General features: G+C 44.7%; 1 protein-coding gene and 1 long non-coding RNA gene across 2 annotated transcripts in view; one reads left to right on the top strand and one right to left on the bottom strand.

The window, feature by feature from the left end:
- The window catches only part of LOC143807809 (uncharacterized), a 380,213-nt gene that overhangs the window by 152,129 nt on the left and 206,214 nt on the right, over nt 1-21,870 (bottom strand). The gene's annotated exons all lie outside the window — the stretch shown is intronic.
- The window catches only part of LOC143807810 (uncharacterized), a 224,864-nt gene continuing 222,928 nt past the window's right edge, over nt 19,935-21,870 (top strand). Inside the window, exon 1 of the long non-coding RNA XR_013221808.1 lies at nt 19,935-20,014. This is a non-coding gene — a long non-coding RNA (uncharacterized LOC143807810). The remainder of the gene's footprint in view (nt 20,015-21,870) is intronic.

Below are 21,870 nucleotides of genomic sequence, written 5' to 3'. Positions count from 1 at the left end.
ACTATGTGGCTGGGCAATATACTACATGACTGGGAAATATACTATGTGGCTGGGCGATATACTACGTGACTGGGCAATATACTACGTGTCTGTGCTGTATACTACGTCACTGAGCAATATACTATGTGACTGGGCAATATACTATGTAGCTGGGCAATATACTACGTAGCTGGGTAATATACTACGTGGCTGGGCAATATACTACATCACTGGGCAATATACTATGTGACTGGGCAATATACTACATAGCTGGGCAATATACTACGTGACTGGGCAATATACTACGTGGCTGGGCAATGTACTACGTGGCTGGGCAATATACTACATCACTGGGCAATATACTATGTGACTGGGCAATATACTACATAGCTGGGCAATATACTACGTGACTGGGCAATATACTACGTGGCTGGGCAATATACTACGTGGCTGGGCAATATACTACATCACTGGGCAATATACTATGTGACTGGGCAATATACTACGTAGCTGGGCAATATACTGTGTGACTGGGCAATATACTACGTAGCTGGGCAATATACTACGTGACTGGGCAATATAGTACGTGGCTCAGCAATATAGTACGTGGCTGCCCAATATACTATGTGGCTGGGCAATATACTACGTGGCTGGGCAATATAGTATGTGGCTGCCCAATATACTACGTGGCTGGGCAATATACTACATCACTGGGCAATATACTATGTGACTGGGCAATATACTACATAGCTGGGCAATATACTATGTGACTGGGCAATATACTACGTGGCTGGGCAATATACTACATCACTGGGCAATATACTATGTGACTGGGCAATATACTATGTAGCTGGGCAATATACTATGTGGCTGGGCAATATACTCTGTGGCTGGGCAATATACTACGTGACTAGGCAATATACTACGTGTCTGTGCTGTATACTACGTAACTGGGCAATATACTATGTCACTGGGCAGTATACTACGTGGCTGGGCAATATACTATGTCACTGGGCAATATACTATGTAGCTGGGCAATATACTATGTAGCTGGGCAATATACTACATGGCTGGGCAATATACTACATCACTGGTCAATATACTATGTGACTGGGCAATATACTACATAGCTGGGCAATATACTATGTGACTGGGCAATATACTACGTGGCTGGGCAATATACTACGTGGCTGGGCAATATACTACATCACTGGGCAATATACTATGTGACTGGGCAATATACTACGTAGCTGGGCAATATACTACGTAGCTGGGCAATATACTATGTGACTGGGCAATATACTACATAGCTGGGCAATATACTACGTGACTGGGCAATATAGTACGTGGCTCGGCAATATAGTACGTGGCTGCCCAATATACTATGTGGCTGGGCAATATACTACGTGGCTGGGCAATATAGTATGTGGCTGGGCAATATAGTACGTGGCTGCCCAATATACTACGTGGCTGGGCAATATACTACGTGGACATGCATATTCTAAAATACCCGATGCGTTAGAATCGGGCCACCATCTAGTATATATATATATATATGTATCTTTATTTGCTTTTATGTATCTAATAAAAATGTATTTTTTTAACTTTGGCCGTTGTATAAAGCTTTTCCTTTTATGGAGTTGGTTCTTATTCATAGAGCATTACATCCTCTGTGGTATATTTTGGTGATATTTAACAATCAAGAAAATTGTTCTAAAATGTATTGGCATTAGATTGCTCACTCATAGAGTATCAAGTGTTCTGTGGTACATTTCGGTGGTATATAACACATAAAACAATTGTCCAAAAATGTATCGGTATTAGATTGCTCATCCATAGAGTATTACATGTTCTGGGGTACATTTTGTTGGTGTACAACCCTTAAAAACTTGTTAAAAAATGCATTGGTATTATTTTGCTCATCCATAAAGTATTACATGTTCTACGGTACATCTCAGTGGCATATAACACTCCAAAAAAGCATTAAAAGTTTTTCTGGATTTAATTAGTCATCTGTACAATATTAGATGTTTTCTATTACATTTTGGTTGTATATAACACTTCAAAAAAGCATTCAAAAAAATGTTTCTGGATTTGATTGTTCATCCATAGGGCATTACAATTTCTCTGTTACATTTCATTGTTATATGACACTCCAACAAAGTGTTCAAAAGCTTTTTCTGTATTCACCTACTCAGCCATAGAGTATTACATGCTTTTTAGCACATTTTGGTGATGTTTAACAGTACAAAAAAAGCATTCAAAAAAATTTCTGGATTGAATTAGTAATTCATACAGTGTAACGTGCTTAGTGGGTGACAAGGCAACAAAGATGGCTGAATCCCACAAAACTCCCAAGGGAGTGACCAGAGGAATATCAGAGCCAGACCAAGCTGGTGCAACAATGGAGGTGGCAGTTGCCTGTGGTCTGTAACCTATAACAACCAAAGACCAAACCCCTTTTTTCCTGTTTTTTTGTGTTGTTCCAATACATAGTAGTAAGGAAATAAACACGTATATAACAAAACCTGTTAAATTGAAATAATTTTCTTGGAGAAATACTTAATTTTCTGGAACAATATCAAGGGTCAAACACCAAACAGAAAAATAACCCATTAAAAAATTACTTTTAATTACTTAAAAGTACACAATGTATGAAACACTTTTTTTAAAAACCTGAAACTGGACATTAGAAGTGTTTAAGCAGGAAAAATTAAAGGCTAACAGACCCTGGTTGGCCCTAAAGAGCTGAAAAGCCTATCAAGTCATGGAGGTTAGCACTCTAATACGTGAACATGGTGCCCCCACTCACCGTTCACTGTTCCTGATAGCCCTGATGTCCCATGTGCTAGGCAGTGAATATATACAGTGCATAGATATAGATTATCCTTCTGGAGGATACTTAACTCTAAAATAGCTAAAAGCACAAAAAGAGGATTCAGAGATCCTCCAAAAATGAGAAAAACAGCAAAACATGGCAGAGATGCTTACCTGCCTAGGCCTCCAAACAAATGCACTATCAGGATGCAGTGGACCCATGTGGTCAAGATGAAAAAAACACAGGTGCAGCATAACCGATGAGGCAGCCACTCACGGCCTACCAAACTAATGGAGGGGGTGGCTGCTTGGCACATTGCTGCACATGAAAAACTTGTATGTGGCGCTGTTCACACAATGGAGATGCACAGCATCCAGGCAGGCCTAGTAGTGACACCCTTCTATTAGATCAGGCGGGCCTGCCCAGCGCTATCCAAATGCACCCCATGTGAACAGACACCACAGTTTACAAGAGAAAAATGGGCCCTACTGCACCCCGAAAAAAAGTGCAAAAAACACTTGTGCTTTTAGCTATTTTAGAGTTAGGACTCATGAGCGTGGGGACCCTTGACGTGGGTCATGAGCTTCTTTATTTTGGCCAAAATATCAACTAATACCTCACATAAAAATATTTTTTTTTTATGTGTTTTTTGCACTTTTTTTCGGGGTGCAGTTGGGCCCATTTTTCTCTTGTAAACTGTGGTGTCTGTTCACATGGGGTGCATTTGGATAGCGCTGGGCAGGCCCGCCTGATCTAATAGAAGGGTGTCACTACTAGGCCTGCCTGGATGCTGTGCATCTCCATTGTGTGAACAGCGCCACATACAAGTTTTTCATGTGCAGCAATGTGCCAAGCAGCCACCCCCTCCATTAGTTTGGTAGGCCGTGAGTGGCTGCCTCATCGGTTATGCTGCACCTGTGTTTTTTTCATCTTGACCACATGGGTCCACTGCATCCTGATAGTGCATTTGTTTGGAGGCCTAGGCAGGTAAGCATCTCTGCCATGTTTTGCTGTTTTTCTCATTTTTGGAGGATCTCTGAATCCTCTTTTTGTGCTTTTAGCTATTTTAGAGTTAGGACTCATGAGCGTGGGGACCCTTGACGTGGGTCATGAGCTTCTTTATTTTGGCCAAAATATCAACTAATACCTCACATAAAAATATTTTTTTTTTATGTGTTTTTTGCACTTTTTTTCGGGGTGCAGTTGGGCCCATTTTTCTCTTGTAAACTGTGGTGTCTGTTCACATGGGGTGCATTTGGATAGCGCTGGGCAGGCCCGCCTGATCTAATAGAAGGGTGTCACTACTAGGCCTGCCTGGATGCTGTGCATCTCCATTGTGTGAACAGCGCCACATACAAGTTTTTCATGTGCAGCAATGTGCCAAGCAGCCACCCCCTCCATTAGTTTGGTAGGCCGTGAGTGGCTGCCTCATCGGTTATGCTGCACCTGTGTTTTTTTCATCTTGACCACATGGGTCCACTGCATCCTGATAGTGCATTTGTTTGGAGGCCTAGGCAGGTAAGCATCTCTGCCATGTTTTGCTGTTTTTCTCATTTTTGGAGGATCTCTGAATCCTCTTTTTGTGCTTTTAGCTATTTTAGAGTTAGGACTCATGAGCGTGGGGACCCTTGACGTGGGTCATGAGCTTCTTTATTTTGGCCAAAATATCAACTAATACCTCACATAAAAATATTTTTTTTTAATGTGTTTTTTGCACTTTTTTTCGGGGTGCAGTTGGGCCCATTTTTCTCTTGTAAACTGTGGTGTCTGTTCACATGGGGTGCATTTGGATAGTGCTGGGCAGGCCCGCCTGATCTAATAGAAGGGTGTCACTACTAGGCCTGCCTGGATGCTGTGCATCTCCATTGTGTGAACAGCGCCACATACAAGTTTTTCATGTGCAGCAATGTGCCAAGCAGCCACCCCCTCCATTAGTTTGGTAGGCCGTGAGTGGCTGCCTCATCGGTTATGCTGCACCTGTGTTTTTTTCATCTTGACCACATGGGTCCACTGCATCCTGATAGTGCATTTGTTTGGAGGCCTAGGCAGGTAAGCATCTCTGCCATGTTTTGCTGTTTTTCTCATTTTTGGAGGATCTCTGAATCCTCTTTTTGTGCTTTTAGCTATTTTAGAGTTAGGACTCATGAGCGTGGGGACCCTTGACGTGGGTCATGAGCTTCTTTATTTTGGCCAAAATATCAACTAATACCTCACATAAAAATATTTTTTTTTTATGTGTTTTTTGCACTTTTTTTCGGGGTGCAGTTGGGCCCATTTTTCTCTTGTAAACTGTGGTGTCTGTTCACATGGGGTGCATTTGGATAGCGCTGGGCAGGCCCGCCTGATCTAATAGAAGGGTGTCACTACTAGGCCTGCCTGGATGCTGTGCATCTCCATTGTGTGAACAGCGCCACATACAAGTTTTTCATGTGCAGCAATGTGCCAAGCAGCCACCCCCTCCATTAGTTTGGTAGGCCGTGAGTGGCTGCCTCATCGGTTATGCTGCACCTGTGTTTTTTTCATCTTGACCACATGGGTCCACTGCATCCTGATAGTGCATTTGTTTGGAGGCCTAGGCAGGTAAGCATCTCTGCCATGTTTTGCTGTTTTTCTCATTTTTGGAGGATCTCTGAATCCTCTTTTTGTGCTTTTAGCTATTTTAGAGTTAGGACTCATGAGCGTGGGGACCCTTGACGTGGGTCATGAGCTTCTTTATTTTGGCCAAAATATCAACTAATACCTCACATAAAAATATTTTTTTTTTATGTGTTTTTTGCACTTTTTTTTCGGGGTGCAGTTGGGCCCATTTTTCTCTTGTAAACTGTGGTGTCTGTTCACATGGGGTGCATTTGGATAGCGCTGGGCAGGCCCGCCTGATCTAATAGAAGGGTGTCACTACTAGGCCTGCCTGGATGCTGTGCATCTCCATTGTGTGAACAGCGCCACATACAAGTTTTTCATGTGCAGCAATGTGCCAAGCAGCCACCCCCTCCATTAGTTTGGTAGGCCGTGAGTGGCTGCCTCATCGGTTATGCTGCACCTGTGTTTTTTTCATCTTGACCACATGGGTCCACTGCATCCTGATAGTGCATTTGTTTGGAGGCCTAGGCAGGTAAGCATCTCTGCCATGTTTTGCTGTTTTTCTCATTTTTGGAGGATCTCTGAATCCTCTTTTTGTGCTTTTAGCTATTTTAGAGTTAGGACTCATGAGCGTGGGGACCCTTGACGTGGGTCATGAGCTTCTTTATTTTGGCCAAAATATCAACTAATACCTCACATAAAAATATTTTTTTTTTCTGTGTTTTTTGCACTTTTTTTCGGGGTGCAGTTGGGCCCATTTTTCTCTTGTAAACTGTGGTGTCTGTTCACATGGGGTGCATTTGGATAGCGCTGGGCAGGCCCGCCTGATCTAATAGAAGGGTGTCACTACTAGGCCTGCCTGGATGCTGTGCATCTCCATTGTGTGAACAGCGCCACATACAAGTTTTTCATGTGCAGCAATGTGCCAAGCAGCCACCCCCTCCATTAGTTTGGTAGGCCGTGAGTGGCTGCCTCATCGGTTATGCTGCACCTGTGTTTTTTTCATCTTGACCACATGGGTCCACTGCATCCTGATAGTGCATTTGTTTGGAGGCCTAGGCAGGTAAGCATCTCTGCCATGTTTTGCTGTTTTTCTCAGGATACTTAACTCCAAAAAGTTGTTCAGTCCAACCCTTGATCCCGACGCATTTCACCCCTATATGTTCTGGGGTTCATCAGAGGACCTTTATTGGAGAGAGACCTCAATGTGTCAGAGGACCAGCGATTAGTGTTGAGCGATACCGTCCGATACTTGAAAGTATCGGTATCGGAAAGTATCGGCCGATACCGGCAAAGTATCGGATCTAATCCGATACCGATACCCGATACCAATACAAGTCAATGGGACTCAAGTATCGGACGGTATCCCTGATGGTTCCCAGGGTATGAAGGAGAGGAAACTCTCCTTCAGGCCCTGGGATCCATATTAATGTGTAAAATAAAGAATTAAAATAAAAAATATTGATATACTCACCTCTCCGACGCAGCCTGCACCTTATCGAGGGAACCGGCAGCCTTCTTTGCTTAAAATGCGCGCGTTTACTGCCTTCCGTGACATCACGGCTTCTGATTGGTCGCGTGCCGCCCATGTGACCGCGACGCGACCAATCACAACAAGCCGTGACGTAATTTTCAGGTCCTGAATGCCTAGAATTCGGCATTCAGGACCTGAAAATTACGTCACGGCTTGTTGTGATTGGTCGCGTCGTGGTCACATGGGCGGCACGCGACCAATCAGAAGCCGTGACGTCACGGAAGGCAGTAAACGCGCACATTTTAAGCAAAGAAGGCTGCCGGTTACTACCAGGGCGCGTCAGAGGGTGAGTATATCCCTATTTTTTATTTTAATTCTTTATTTTTTACATGGATATGGATTCCAGGGCCTGAAGGAGAGTTTCCTCTCCTTCAGACCCTGGGAACCATACACTGGGAACTTCCGATTCCGATTCCCGATACCACAAAAGTATCGGATCTCGGTATCGGAATTCCGATACAGCAAATATCGGCCGATACCCGATACTTGCGGTATTGGAATGCTCAACACTACCAGCGATATTACACCTCGCTCCACACAGTCACCAGCAAACATCATCCGTGCTAATTTCAAGGTGCCAACACTTTTGGCCATGACTGTATATATACATCATGCAATTTTAAAGGATTTATATGCACATTAGTGTGCATACTGGTGTGAATTGAGAACTTAATCAACACATTGCTGCAATTGTTATACAAGGTAAGAAAGGGTAAGATACAGCATTGCTTTCCCTGCTTGCCATCACACAGTCATAGTGGCTAATAGAGTTAGTGTGAATCAATTTGAGGTTGCTGGATGGGAGCCCTGAGAAATCTGACTGCACTCATAGCTCTTCTTTTGATTAGCTGGCCTGGCACGATGTCAGTGTTGCTTCATGACATACATTTCTAAGGAAGAGTCTTGGATGCCATCAAGTAACAGGTAGATTTTAGGACTCCCATCCAGCGTCCACAGAATAAGGATATGTGCCCAATGAACAGGATACTTCAAATCGAATTTGCACAAACTTTCGTGTCTTCCTGAACTCTCCTTTAACTGTATGTAGATTTTATCCATTCCCATTCTGTACTCTAATACATGAATAATCAAAATATTGATTTCTGAACTCTTCATGAGTTGAAACATTAGTATTGTTGTTTCTAAATGATTATGAACTTGTTTTCTTTGCATTGTTTGAGGTCTGAAAGCACTGTTTTTTTTTAATTTTGACCATTTCTCCTTTTCAGAAAAAAATTCAAAATTTATTGCTTGGAAATTTGGAGACATGTTGACAGTAGTTTATAGAATAAAAAAACAATTTACAATTTACTCAAAAATATACCTATAAAGAGAAAAATCAGACAAACTGAACATTTTGCAATGGTTTCTTAATTTTTGCCAGAGCTGTATTATTTACTCATGCAAGCAGGTAATTTAATTTATCAAGTTAGAATCACAAAGATATCTTATGTAATCAGCATAGAAATTTGGCCTAAAACAAAGTACTAAAAATAGGGTACTGTATAATAACGATTAAATACATTTGATGGGGCTCTCAGTGGATGTACTATCTATTCTTACTTTTGCTAAGGGGACTTTTTATATGTATGCCTCATTCATATCTTGTCCAAGTATCCATTAATACTTTGTTTTCATATTAATTGCTACACAGTTTATAATATTCATCATGACACTTTTTTACTTTCAAAATCAAGGGCTTTTCATTCTGACCTTTATATTTTTTTTCATGATCAGATTATGTTTTATTCCTGCTCAGAAGGCACCAGAGCTAATGATAATTAGGTAGCATTAAGTACCCAAATCAAAAGTAGATACAACTGATAAAAAAAGCAATTAGCCTTGATTAAGCAAAACAGATTCATCCATTATCTGCTCTAATCACTGACCTGTGGAATTTGGAAAAATTAGATTCCCACAATCACATACAGATTACATTAAAAGCCTGCCCTTGATCTCAGTTTCAGTCCTGTATTATTGAGATTCATGCATGGAGTGTTCTAGAAACACAGACGACAAGTCATCAAAGGGGTGCTCTGAAGACAAAGTCATTTTCCTCCTAACTCCCTATCTATATGATGCAATAATCTAAGCTATTTCCTTTCTTTAAAAATTCCCTACGTTCCCTAATTAAACTATTTCCCTCCCTACTTCCTGTTTGATGATGCTTTGTTTGAGCATACCATTGCATGCTGGGATACAAAAACAAAACATCATCAAGGGGCACAGCCTCTGCCCCCTCCCTGAAGCGAAACATTATGTGTGATGCACATTTCAGGGGCTGGTCCTTGGACTGTCTCCTGTGCGCTGTCCTGTTGTGAACTGTGTTTCTGGGCTCCCTCTGGTGGTCACTAACGGTATTGTGTTAGGTATGTCTTGTTGCAGGCCTGAGCTCCAGCTGTGTCGTTAAGCAGCGGGTGTTTCCTATTTGAGTCTCCTCTGGACTCAGTCTCTTGCCTGGCATCGTTGTATCCAGACCTATTTGGTCTCCTCCGGATTCCTTTCAGTCTGCCTCATGCAAGAAAAGCTAAGTCTGTTTTGTACAATTTGGATCGTATGCATTATTCAGTGTCTTTGTCCAGCTTGCTTTACATTTGATTTTTGACTCGCTGGAAGCTCTAGGGGGCTGATATTCTCCCTCCACACCGTCAGTCGGTGTGGGGGTTCTTGAATGTTCAGCGTGGATGTTTTGTAGGGTTTTCTGCTAACCGCATAGTCCACTATCTATTTTCTGCTATCTAGACTATTGGGCCTCACTTTGCTGAATCTAGTTCATCTCTACGTTTGTGTTTTCCTCTTGCCTCACCGTTATTATTTGTTGGGGGCTTTCTATATCTTTGGGGTTCAATTTCTCTGGAGGCAAGCGAGGTCTTATTTTTTCCCTCTAGGGGTAGTCAGTTCTCCGGCTGGCTCGAGACGTCTAGAACCAACGTAGGCACGTTCACCGGCTACTTTTAGTTGTTTGTGTCAGGATCAGGTATGCGGTTAGTCCAGTTTCCACCTCCCTAGAGCAGTATTTATATTTTTGCTATCTTGCCGGAATATCAGAGATCCTCTGCCATTGGGATCATAACAGAATGCCAGGCCCAAAAGAAAATGTTTAATGCATCACAGAAGCGGGATTAAAAAGAAGTTCTGAGTTGTTTTTTTGTTTTGTTTTGCTGCAGTTTGCCTAGCTTCTTCCATCCCCTTTTTCTCTGAGAGGCTGAAACTCTGCTGCAGATATGAATGTCCAGACTCTGACTTCTAGTGTGGATCAGCTTGCTGCTAGGGTGCAAAGCATTCAGGATTTTGTTATCCCTAGCCCTATGTCTGAACCAAAAATACCTATTCCTGAGCCGTTTTTTGGAGATAGATCTAAATTCCTGAATTTTAGGAATAATTGTAAATTGTTTCTGTCTCTGAAACCTCGTTCCTCTGGTGATTCCGCTCAGCAAGTTAAGATTGTTATTTCCTTCTTGCGCGGCGACCCTCAGGATTGGGCCTTCTCTCTGGCGCCAGGAGATCCTGCATTGGTGAATGTTGATGCATTTTTTCTGGCACTTGGTTTGCTTTATGAGGAGCCTAATCTTGAAAATCAGGCTGAAAAAATGTTGCTGGTTATCTCTCAGGGTCAGGACGAAGCTGAGGTATATTGCCAAAAATTTCGGAAATGGTCCGTGCTTACTCAATGGAATGAGTGTGCACTGGCAGCAAATTTCAGAATTTCTGAAGCCATTAAAGATGTGATGGTGGGGTTTCCTATCCCTACAGGTCTAAATGATTCAATGGCTCTAGCCATTCAAATTGATCGATGTTTGCGGGAGCGCAAATCTGATAATCCTTTGGCGGTGCTGTCTGAACGGTCACCTGATTCTATGCAATCTGACAGAATTCTGACCAGAGCCGAGCGACAAAATCATAGACGTCAAAATGGGTTGTGTTTCTACTGTGGTGATTCAACACATGTTATCTCAGCATGGTCTAAACGTTTAAAGAAAAAAGTTAATCCTGTCGCCATTGGTACTTTTCAGCCTAAGTTTATTTTGTCTGTGACTTTAATTTGTTCATTATCTTCTTACTCAGTTATGGCTTTTGTGGATTCTGGTGCTGCTTTAAGTCTGATGGATTTGTCGTTTGCCAAGTGCTGCGGTTTTGTCCTGGAGCCTTTGGAAAATCCTATTCCTCTTAGAGGAATTGATTCTACGCCATTGGCAGAGAATAAACCTCAGTATTGGACGCAGGTGACCATGTGCATGACTCCTGTACATCAGGAGGTGATTCGTTTTTTGGTACTGCATAAAATGCATGATGTTGTCGTTTTGGGTCTGCCATGGTTACAGGCCCATAATCCAGTTTTAGATTGGAAAGCTATGACTGTGTCTAGTTGGGGGTGTCAGGGGATTCATGGCGATTCTCCATTGGTGTCTATTGCTTCTTCTACTCCTTCTGAGATCCCTGAGTTTTAGTCAGACTTTCAGGATGTATTTAATGAGGCCAGGTCCAGTGCCCTTCCTCCTCATAGGAAACTTACTACCAGGAATCAAATCTATAGCACAATCACAGTCCCTAAGGGACGACTCTTTAATTTATCTGTGCCAGAGCATGCCACGATGCGGAGTTATATAAAGGAGTCTTTGGAGAAGGGACATATTCGCCCATCCTCGTCCCCTCTTGGTGCAGGATTCTTTTTTGTGGGCAAGAAAGACGGGTCTCTGAGACCTTGTATTGATTATCGTCTTCTGAATAAGATCACTGTTAAATTTCAGTATCCTTTGCCATTGTTGTCTGATTTGTTTGCTCGGATTAAGGGATCCAGTTGGTTCACCAAGATAGATCTTCGTGGTGCGTATAACCTTGTGCACATAAAGCAGGGAGATGAATGGAAAACGGCATTTAATACGCCTGAGGGTCATTTTGAGTACCTGGTGATGCCTTTCGGATTATCTAATGCTCCTTCTGTGTTTCAGTCCTTCATGCATGACATCTTCTGGAAATATCTGGATAAATTTATGATTATTTATCTGGATGATATTTTGTTTTTTTCTGATGATTGGGAGTCCCATGTGAACCAGGTCAGGATGGTGTTTCAGGTTTTGCGGGAGAATGCTCTATTTGTGAAGGGTTCAAAATGTATCTTTGGGGTACAGAAGGTTTCTTTTTTGGGTTTTATTTTTTCCCCTTCTACTGTGGAGATGGACCCAGTTAAGGTCCGTGCCATTCATAACTGGACTCAGCCCACGTCTGTTAAGAGCCTGCAGAAGTTCTTGGGCTTTGCTAATTTTTACCGTCGTTTTATCGCTAATTTCTCCAGCATGGTTAAACCTTTGACGGATATGACCAAGAAGGGTTCTGATGTTGCGAATTGGTCTCCTGCGGCCGTGGAGGCCTTTCGGGAGCTGAAGCGTCGGTTTACCTCAGCGCCAGTCTTGTGCCAGCCGGATGTCTCTCTTCCCTTCCAGGTTGAAGTTGATGCTTCTGAAATTGGTGCAGGGGCTGTTTTGTCGCAAAAAAGTTCTGATGGCTCCGTGATGAAGCCATGCGCCTTCTTTTCAAGGAAATTTTCGCCTGCTGAGCGGAACTACGATGTTGGTAATCGGGAGTTGTTGGCCATGAAGTGGGCATTTGAGGAGTGGCGACATTGGCTTGAGGGAGCTAGACATCGTGTGGTGGTCTTGACTGATCATAAAAATCTGATTTACCTCGAGTCTGCCAAGCGCCTGAATCCTAGACAGGCCCGTTGGTCGTTGTTTTTCTCCCGTTTTGACTTTGTGGTCTCGTACCTGCCTGGTTCGAAGAACGTGAAGGCTGATGCACTTTCTAGGAGTTTTGTGCCTGATTCTCCGGGAGTCTCTGAGCCGGCTGGTATTCTCAGAGAGGGAGTAATTTTGTCTGCCATTTCCCCAGATTTGCGACGAGGGCTGCAAAAATTTCAGGCTGATAGGCCTGATCTTTGTCCACCAGAGAGATTGTTTGTCCCTGATGGATGGACCAACAGAGTTATTTCTGAGGTTCATTCTTCGGTGTTGGCGGGACATCCTGGGATTTTTGGTACCAGAGATTTGGTGGCCAGGTCCTTTTGGTGGCCTTCCTTGTCGCGGGATGTGCGTTCTTTTGTGCAGTCCTGTGGGATTTGTGCTCGGGCTAAGCCTTGCTGTTCTCGTGCCAGCGGGTTGCTTTTGCCCTTGCCTATCCCAAAGAGGCCTTGGACGCACATTTCCATGGATTTCATTTCGGATCTTCCGGTGTCTCGGAAGATGTCTGTCATCTGGGTGGTGTGCGATCGTTTTTCTAAAATGGTCCATTTGGTGCCCTTGCCTAAGTTGCCTTCCTCCTCTGATTTGGTTCCTTTGTTCTTTCAGAATGTGGTTCATTTGCATGGCATCCCTGAGAATATTGTATCTGACAGAGGATCCCAGTTTGTGTCCAGATTCTGGCGATCCTTTTGTGCTAAGATGGGTATTGATTTGTCTTTTTCGTCGGCTTTTCATCCTCAGACTAATGGCCAGACCGAGCGAACTAATCAGACGTTAGAGACTTATTTGAGATGTTTTGTTTCTGCTGAACAGGACGAATGGGTTACCTTTTTGCCACTGGCCGAGTTTGCCCTTAATAATCGGGCTAGTTCTGCCACCTTGGTTTCACCCTTTTTCTGCAACTCTGGTTTTCATCCTCGTTTCTCCTCGGGTCAGGTTGAATCTTCTGACTGTCCTGGGGTTGATTCTGTGGTGGATAGGTTGCAGCGGATTTGGAACCATGTGGTGGACAATTTGAAATTGTCACAAGACAAGGCCCAGCGGTTTGCCAACCGCCGCCGCGGTGTGGGTCCCCGACTTCGTGTTGGGGATTTGGTTTGGTTGTCTTCTCGGCATGTTCCTTTGAAAGTCTCCTCTCCTAAGTTCAAGCCTCGCTTTATCGGTCCTTATAAGATTTTGGAAATCCTTAACCCGGTGTCTTTTCGCTTGGACCTTCCAGCGTCTTTTGCTATTCATAATGTGTTCCATAGGTCCTTGTTGCGGCGGTACGTGGTGTCTATGGTTCCTGCTGTTGAGCCTCCTGCCCCGGTTTTGGTTGAGGGCGAGTTGGAGTACGTGGTGGAGAAGATTCTGGATTCTCGTATCTCTAGACGGAAACTCCAGTACTTAGTTAAGTGGAAAGGCTATGGTCAGGAGGATAATTCCTGAGCTGTCGCCTCTGATGTTCATGCGGCTGATTTGGTTCATGCCTTTCACGCTGCTCATCCTGATCGCCCTGGGGGTCTTGGTGAGGGTTCGGTGACCCCTCCTCAAGGGGGGGTACTGTTGTGAACTGTGTTTCTGGGCTTCCTCTGGTGGTCACTAATGGTATTGTGTTAGGTATGTCTTGTTGCAGGCCTGAGCTCCAGCTGTGTCATTAAGCAGCGGGTGTTTCCTGTTGTGAAATTGGATTCTGGGCTCCCCCGGTGGCCACTTGTGGAATTGTACTTGTGTGCATCATCCCCTCTGTTCACCTGCTCCTATCAGGATGTGGGAGTCGCTATATAACCTTGCTCCTCTGTCAGTTTCATGCCGGTCAACAATGTAATCAGAAGCCTTCTGTGCATGTTCCTGCTACTAGACAACTCCTAGCTAAGTTGGACTTTTGTCCTTGTGTGTTTTTGCATTTTGTTCCTGTTCACAGCTGCTGTTTCGTTACTGTGTCTGGAAAGCTCTTGTGAGCGGAAATTGCCACTCTGGTGTTATGAGTTAATGCTAGAGTCTTAAAGCAATTTCTGGATGGTGTTTTGATAGGGTTTTCTGCTGACCATGAAAGTGCCCTTTCTGTCTTCATGCTATCTAGTAAGCGGACCTCGATTTTGCTAAACCTATTTTCATACTACGTTTGTCATTTCATCTAAAATCACCGCCAATATATGTGGGGGCCTCTGTCTGCCTTTTGGGAAAATTTCTCTAGAGGTGAGCCAGGACTGTCTTTTCCTCTGCTAGGATTAGGTAGTTCTCCGGCTGGCGCTGGGCATCTAGGGATAAAAAACGTAGGCATGCTACCCGGCCACTTCTAGTTGTGTGGCAGGTTTAGTTCATGGTCAGTATAGTTTCCATCTTCCAAGAGCTAGTTCTCATATATGCTGGGCTATGTTCTCTCGCCATTGAGAATCATGACAGTTTGACCGGCCCAAAAAAGGGTTAAATTACTGGCTGAGAAAGGAGAGAAAAAAGAAGTCTGCTACAATTTTTTTTTTTTTTTCCTCTAGTTCTGAGTGTGCTCTTAATTGAATCACTTGCTAGTTTGCCTATGCTGCAGCCTTCCTCTCTTTCTCTCCTTCTAATCTTTGAATGGCTCTGTGTTCACCTGTTTCAAATGGATCTTCAGAGTGTAGCTACAGGTTTGAATAATCTCGCCACAAAGGTACAAAATTTGCAAGATTTTGTTGTTCATGCACCTATGTCTGAGCCTAGAATTCCTTTGCCTGAATTCTTCTCGGGGAATAGATCTCACTTTCAAAATTTTAAAAATAATTGCAAATTGTTTTTGTCCCTGAAGTCTCGCTCTGCCGGAGACCCTGCACAGCAGGTCAGGATTGTAATTTCCTTGCTCCGGGGCGACCCTCAGGACTGGGCTTTTGCATTGGCACCAGGGGATCCTGCGTTGCTCAATGTGGATGCGTTTTTTCTGGCCTTGGGGTTGCTTTATGAGGAACCTCATTTAGAGCTTCAGGCTGAAAGGGCCTTGATGTCCTTGTCTCAGGGGCAAGATGAAGCTGAAATATACTGCCAAAAATTCCGCAAATGGTCTGTGCTTACTCAGTGGAATGAGTGCGCCCTGGCGGCGATTTTCAGAGAAGGTCTCTCTGATGCCATTAAGGATGCTATGGTGGGGTTCCCTGTGCCTGCGAGTCTGAATGAGTCCATGACGATGGCTATTCAGATCGATAGGCATCTGCGGGAGCGCAAACCTGCGCACCATTTGGCGGTGTCTACTGAGAAAACGCCAGAAAATATGCAATGTGATAGCATTCTGTCCAGAAGCGAGCGGCAGAATTTTAGACGAAAAAATGGGTTGTGCTTCTATTGTGGTGATTCAACTCATGTTATATCAGCATGCTTTAAGCGTACTAAGAAGCCTGACAAGTCTGTTTCAATTAGCACTTTACAGTCTAAGTTTATTCTATCTGTGACCCTGATTTGTTCTTTGTCATCTATTACCGCGGACGCCTATGTCGACTCTGGCGCTGCTTTGAGTCTTATGGATTGGTCCTTTGCCAAACGCTGTGGGTATGATTTGGAGCCATTGGAGGCTCCGATACCTCTGAAAGGGATTGACTCCACCCCATTGGCTAGTAATAAACCACAATACTGGACACAAGTGACTATGCGTGTTAATCCGGATCACCAGGAGGTTATTCGCTTTCTGGTGCTGTATAATCTACATGATGTTTTGGTGCTGGGATTGCCATGGCTGCAATCTCATAACCCAGTCCTCGACTGGAGAGCTATGTCTGTGTTAAGCTGGGGATGTAAAGGAACTCATGGGGACGTACCTTTGGTTTCCATTTCATCATCTATTCCCTCTGAGATTCCTGAATTCTTGTCTGACTTTCGTGACGTTTTTGAAGAACCCAAGGTTGGTTCACTACCTCCGCACCGGGAGTGCGATTGTGCCATAGACTTGATTCCGGGTAGTAAATACCCTAAGGGTCGTTTATTTAATCTGTCTGTGCCTGAACACGCGGCTATGCGAGAATATATAAAGGAGTCCTTGGAAAAGGGACATATTCGTCCTTCGTCATCTCCCTTAGGAGCCGGTTTTTTCTTTGTGTCTAAGAAAGACGGCTCTTTGAGGCCGTGTATTGATTATCGTCTTTTGAATAAAATCACGGTTAAATATCAATATCCGTTACCACTGCTTACTGATTTGTTTGCTCGTATAAAGGGGGCCAAGTGGTTCTCTAAGATTGATCTCCGTGGGGCGTATAATTTGGTGCGAATCAAGCAGGGGGATGAGTGGAAAACTGCATTTAATACGCCCGAGGGCCATTTTGAGTATTTGGTGATGCCTTTTGGTCTTTCTAATGCCCCTTCAGTCTTCCAGTCCTTTATGCATGACATTTTCCGCGATTATTTGGATAAATGTATGATTGTGTATCTGGATGATATTCTGATTTTTTCGGATGACTGGGACTCTCATGTCCAGCAGGTCAGGAGGGTTTTTCAGGTTTTGCGGTCTAATTCCTTGTGTGTGAAGGGTTCTAAGTGTGTTTTTGGGGTTCAAAAGATTTCCTTCTTGGGATACATTTTTTTCCCCCTCTTCCATCGAGATGGATCCTGTCAAGGTTCAGGCTATTGGTGATTGGACGCAACCCTCTTCTCTTAAGAGTCTTCAGAAATTTTTGGGCTTTGCTAACTTTTATCGTCGATTTATTGCTGGTTTTTCTGATGTTGTAAAACCATTGACTGATTTGACTAAGAAGGGTGCTGATGTTGCTGATTGGTCCCCTGATGCTGTGGAGGCCTTTCGGGAGCTCAAGCGCCGCTTTTCTTCCGCCCCAGTGTTGCGTCAGCATGATGTTGCTCTTCCTTTTCAGGTTGAGGTCGACGCTTCTGAAATCGGAGCTGGGGCGGTGTTGTCGCAGAGAAGTTCCGACTGCTCCGTGATGAGACCTTGTGCCTTTTTTTCCCGTAAATTTTCGCCCGCCGAGCGGAATTATGATATTGGGAATCGGGAGCTTTTGGCCATGAAGTGGGCTTTTGAGGAGTGGCGTCACTGGCTTGAGGGGGCCAGACATCAGGTGGTGGTATTGACTGACCACAAAAATTTAATTTACCTTGAGTCTGCCAGGTGCCTGAATCCTAGACAGGCGCGCTGGTCGTTGTTTTTCTCTCGGTTTAATTTTGTGGTGTCTTACCTACCGGGTTCTAAGAATGTTAAGGCGGATGCCCTTTCTAGGAGTTTTGAGCCTGACTCCCCTGGTAATTCTGAGCCCACAGATATCCTTAAAGATGGAGTGATATTGTCTGCCGTTTCTCCAGACCTGCGGCGGGCCTTGCAGGAGTTTCAGGCGGATAGACCTGATCGTTGCCCACCTGGTAGACTGTTCCTGATGATTGGACCAGTAGAGTCATCTCTGAGGTTCATTCTTCTGCGTTGGCAGGTCATCCTGGAATCTTTGGTACCAGGGATTTGGTGGCAAGGTCCTTCTGGTGGCCTTCCCTGTCACGAGATGTGCGAGGCTTTGTGCAGTCTTGTGACGTTTGTGCTCGGGCCAAGCCTTGTTGTTCTCGGGCTAGTGGATTGTTGTTACCCTTGCCTATCCCGAAGAGGCCTTGGACGCACATCTCGATGGATTTTATTTCGGATCTGCCTGTTTCTCAGAAGATGTCTGTCATCTGGGTGGTGTGTGACCGTTTCTCTAAGATGGTCCATCTGGTTCCCTTGCCTAAGTTGCCTTCTTCTTCCGAGTTGGTTCCTCTGTTTTTTCAAAATGTTGTTCGTTTGCATGGTATTCCGGAGAATATCGTTTCTGACAGAGGGACCCAATTCGTGTCTAGATTTTGGCGGGCATTCTGTGCTAGGATGGGCATAGATTTGTCTTTTTCATCTGCTTTCCATCCTCAGACTAATGGCCAGACCGAGCGGACTAATCAGACCTTGGAGACATATTTGAGGTGTTTTGTGTCTGCGGATCAGGATGATTGGGTTGCTTTTTTGCCTTTGGCGGAGTTCGCCCTCAATAATCGGGCCAGCTCTGCCACCTTGGTGTCCCCGTTTTTCTGTAATTCGGGGTTTCATCCTCGATTTTCCTCCGGTCAAGTGGAATCTTCGGATTGTCCTGGAGTGGATGCTGTGGTGGAGAGGTTGCATCAGATTTGGGGGCAGGTGGTGGACAATTTGAAGTTGTCCCAGGAGAAGACTCAGCTTTTTGCCAACCGCCGTCGTCGTGTTGGTCCTCGGCTTTGTGTTGGGGACTTGGTGTGGTTGTCTTCTCGTTTTGTCCCTATGAGGGTTTCTTCTCCTAAGTTTAAGCCTCGGTTCATCGGCCCGTACAAGATATTGGAGATTCTTAACCCTGTGTCCTTCCGTTTGGACCTCCCTGCATCCTTTTCGATTCATAATGTTTTTCATCGGTCATTGTTGCGCAGGTATGAGGTACCGGCTGTGCCTTCCGTTGAGCCTCCTGCTCCGGTGTTGGTTGAGGGTGAGTTGGAGTACGTTGTGGAAAAGATCTTAGACTCTCGTGTTTCCAGACGGAAACTCCAGTATCTGGTCAAATGGAAGGGATACGGTCAGGAGGATAATTCTTGGGTCACTGCCTCTGATGTTCATGCCTCCGATCTTGTCCGTGCCTTTCATAGGGCTCATCCTGATCGCCCTGGTGGTTCTGGTGAGGGTTCGGTGCCCCCTCCTTGAGGGGGGGGTACTGTTGTGAAATTGGATTCTGGGCTCCCCCGGTGGCCACTTGTGGAATTGTACTTGTGTGCATCATCCCCTCTGTTCACCTGCTCCTATCAGGATGTGGGAGTCGCTATATAACCTTGCTCCTCTGTCAGTTTCATGCCGGTCAACAATGTAATCAGAAGCCTTCTGTGCATGTTCCTGCTACTAGACAACTCCTAGCTAAGTTGGACTTTTGTCCTTGTGTGTTTTTGCATTTTGTTCCTGTTCACAGCTGCTGTTTCGTTACTGTGTCTGGAAAGCTCTTGTGAGCGGAAATTGCCACTCTGGTGTTATGAGTTAATGCTAGAGTCTTAAAGTAATTTCTGGATGGTGTTTTGATAGGGTTTTCTGCTGACCATGAAAGTGCCCTTTCTGTCTTCATGCTATCTAGTAAGCGGACCTCGATTTTGCTAAACCTATTTTCATACTACGTTTGTCATTTCATCTAAAATCACCGCCAATATATGTGGGGGCCTCTGTCTGCCTTTTGGGAAAATTTCTCTAGAGGTGAGCCAGGACTGTCTTTTCCTCTGCTAGGATTAGGTAGTTCTCCGGCTGGCGCTGGGCATCTAGGGATAAAAAACGTAGGCATGCTACCCGGCCACTTCTAGTTGTGCGGCAGGTTTAGTTCATGGTCAGTATAGTTTCCATCTTCCAAGAGCTAGTTCTCATATATGCTGGGCTATGTTCTCTCGCCATTGAGAATCATGACAGTTTCCTATTTGAGTCTCCTCTGGACTCAGTCTCTTGCCTGGCATCGTTGTATCCAGACCTATTTGGTCTCCTCCGGATTCCTTTCAGTCTGCCTCATGCAAGAAAAGCTAAGTCTGTTTTGTACAATTTGGATCGTTTGCATTATTCAGTGTTTTTGTCCAGCTTGCTTTACATTTGATTTTTGACTCGCTGGAAGCTCTAGGGGGCTGATATTCTCCCTCCACACCGTCAGTCGGTGTGGGGGTTCTTGAATGTTCAGCGTGGATGTTTTGTAGGGTTTTCTGCTAACCGCATAGTCCACTATCTATTTTCTGCTATCTAGACTATTGGGCCTCACTTTGCTGAATCTAGTTCATCTCTACGTTTGTGTTTTCCTCTTGCCTCACCGTTATTATTTGTTGGGGGCTTTCTATATCTTTGGGGTTCAATTTCTCTGGAGGCAAGCGAGGTCTTATTTTTTCCCTCTAGGGGTAGTCAGTTCTCCGGCTGGCTCGAGACGTCTAGAACCAACGTAGGCACGTTCACCGGCTACTTTTAGTTGTTTGTGTCAGGATCAGGTATGCAGTTAGTCCAGTTTCCACCTCCCTAGAGCAGTAGTTATATTTTTGCTATCTTGCCGGAATATCAGAGATCCTCTGCCATTGGGATCATAACACTGTCCCCTATCTCCTTATGACAGATTCTCTTCAATGATTTGTTCTATTATTTTTTAAATTATAAAATTGCAAAGTGCTTATGAAAAGGAGCAATTTTTCAATTTACTTGCTATTAAAAATGCAAGAATGGAGTGATTTCTAATTTTATAATTTACTAATCATTCCCTAAAATATTTATTCCCTATGACGTTTGAATAGAATGTTAGCCCTCCCCCATCAATAATACCAAAATTATAGGGGGGGTCTCATGGCCTCACAAGCCCTGAAAGAATATCTGGCATTTATTTTATTGATATTTATTAACATGGGTGTAAGTAAGCTTTGGCCGTTTTCTGCCAGAAGCAATTTTATCTGGATAGCAACAGCGTAATTGGCGCTCAAATGGAGCCTTTTAATTGGTTGACGCTGGTTGGCGGGCTTTTTGAGGGCTATAAAAAGCCCTGGAATTTGAATCTCACCTCAGCCGTCGGTGAGCCGAAGAACCGAAGATACGGAGTGAGGATGGAAAACCTTTTACAGCAGCTTCTCGCAAGAGCCGGAAAAGGAGACAGGTTAGAATGGCTAAGAAACTGTTTAGCCACTAGCCCCCTACCTACACCTCCGGAGGCCGGAACAAGTCCTCCGGTAATGAGCCTGCAGGAGCAGCCGCCTGTGACGGAGGAGAACATGGCGGTAATGCCGCCTAGCCGTTCGAGAAGGAAGATGCCGCAGAGGTACCTGTCACGCCCCTTCCGCTGCCTTGTCCCAGCGGCCGCACACCGGATGTCCGTAAGAGACCGTACTGCACGGCTGCCAGCAAGTCACGGAGCCCAGTGCGTGACACGCAGCGACATCTTCAAGCGGCTCCAGTTACTTCAAGTCAAACCGCCGGGAGGTCCGTGAGCAGCCGTAAAAGCGCTGCGGCGGCATCTTCCCGCCGGGAGCCGGCGGCTGCACCAGCCCTTGTGCCTGGCATTCAAAAAACAGCGCCAATGATCAGCATTAAAACAGATGAAGAATCAGACGAGGAACAGACCGGACCAGCGCCTGAAGATTCTCAGCTGCGTTTGCCTGCTGCGCAAGGCTCGAGCGCTGGCTGCTCAGAGGACCAGATGCAAAGAAGAGGAGCTTCCAGAAGGGGTGAGATAAACAATGTGCCCCTGTCTGTGCATCCCACCCAACTTAGGGATATGATTAAGAGCATTTTGTCTGAGTCGCTG

This window comes from Ranitomeya variabilis, chromosome 2 (genome assembly GCF_051348905.1).
Source record: "Ranitomeya variabilis isolate aRanVar5 chromosome 2, aRanVar5.hap1, whole genome shotgun sequence".
NCBI lineage: Eukaryota > Metazoa > Chordata > Amphibia > Anura > Dendrobatidae > Ranitomeya > Ranitomeya variabilis.
This window is presented reverse-complemented; position numbering and strand designations above follow the sequence as displayed.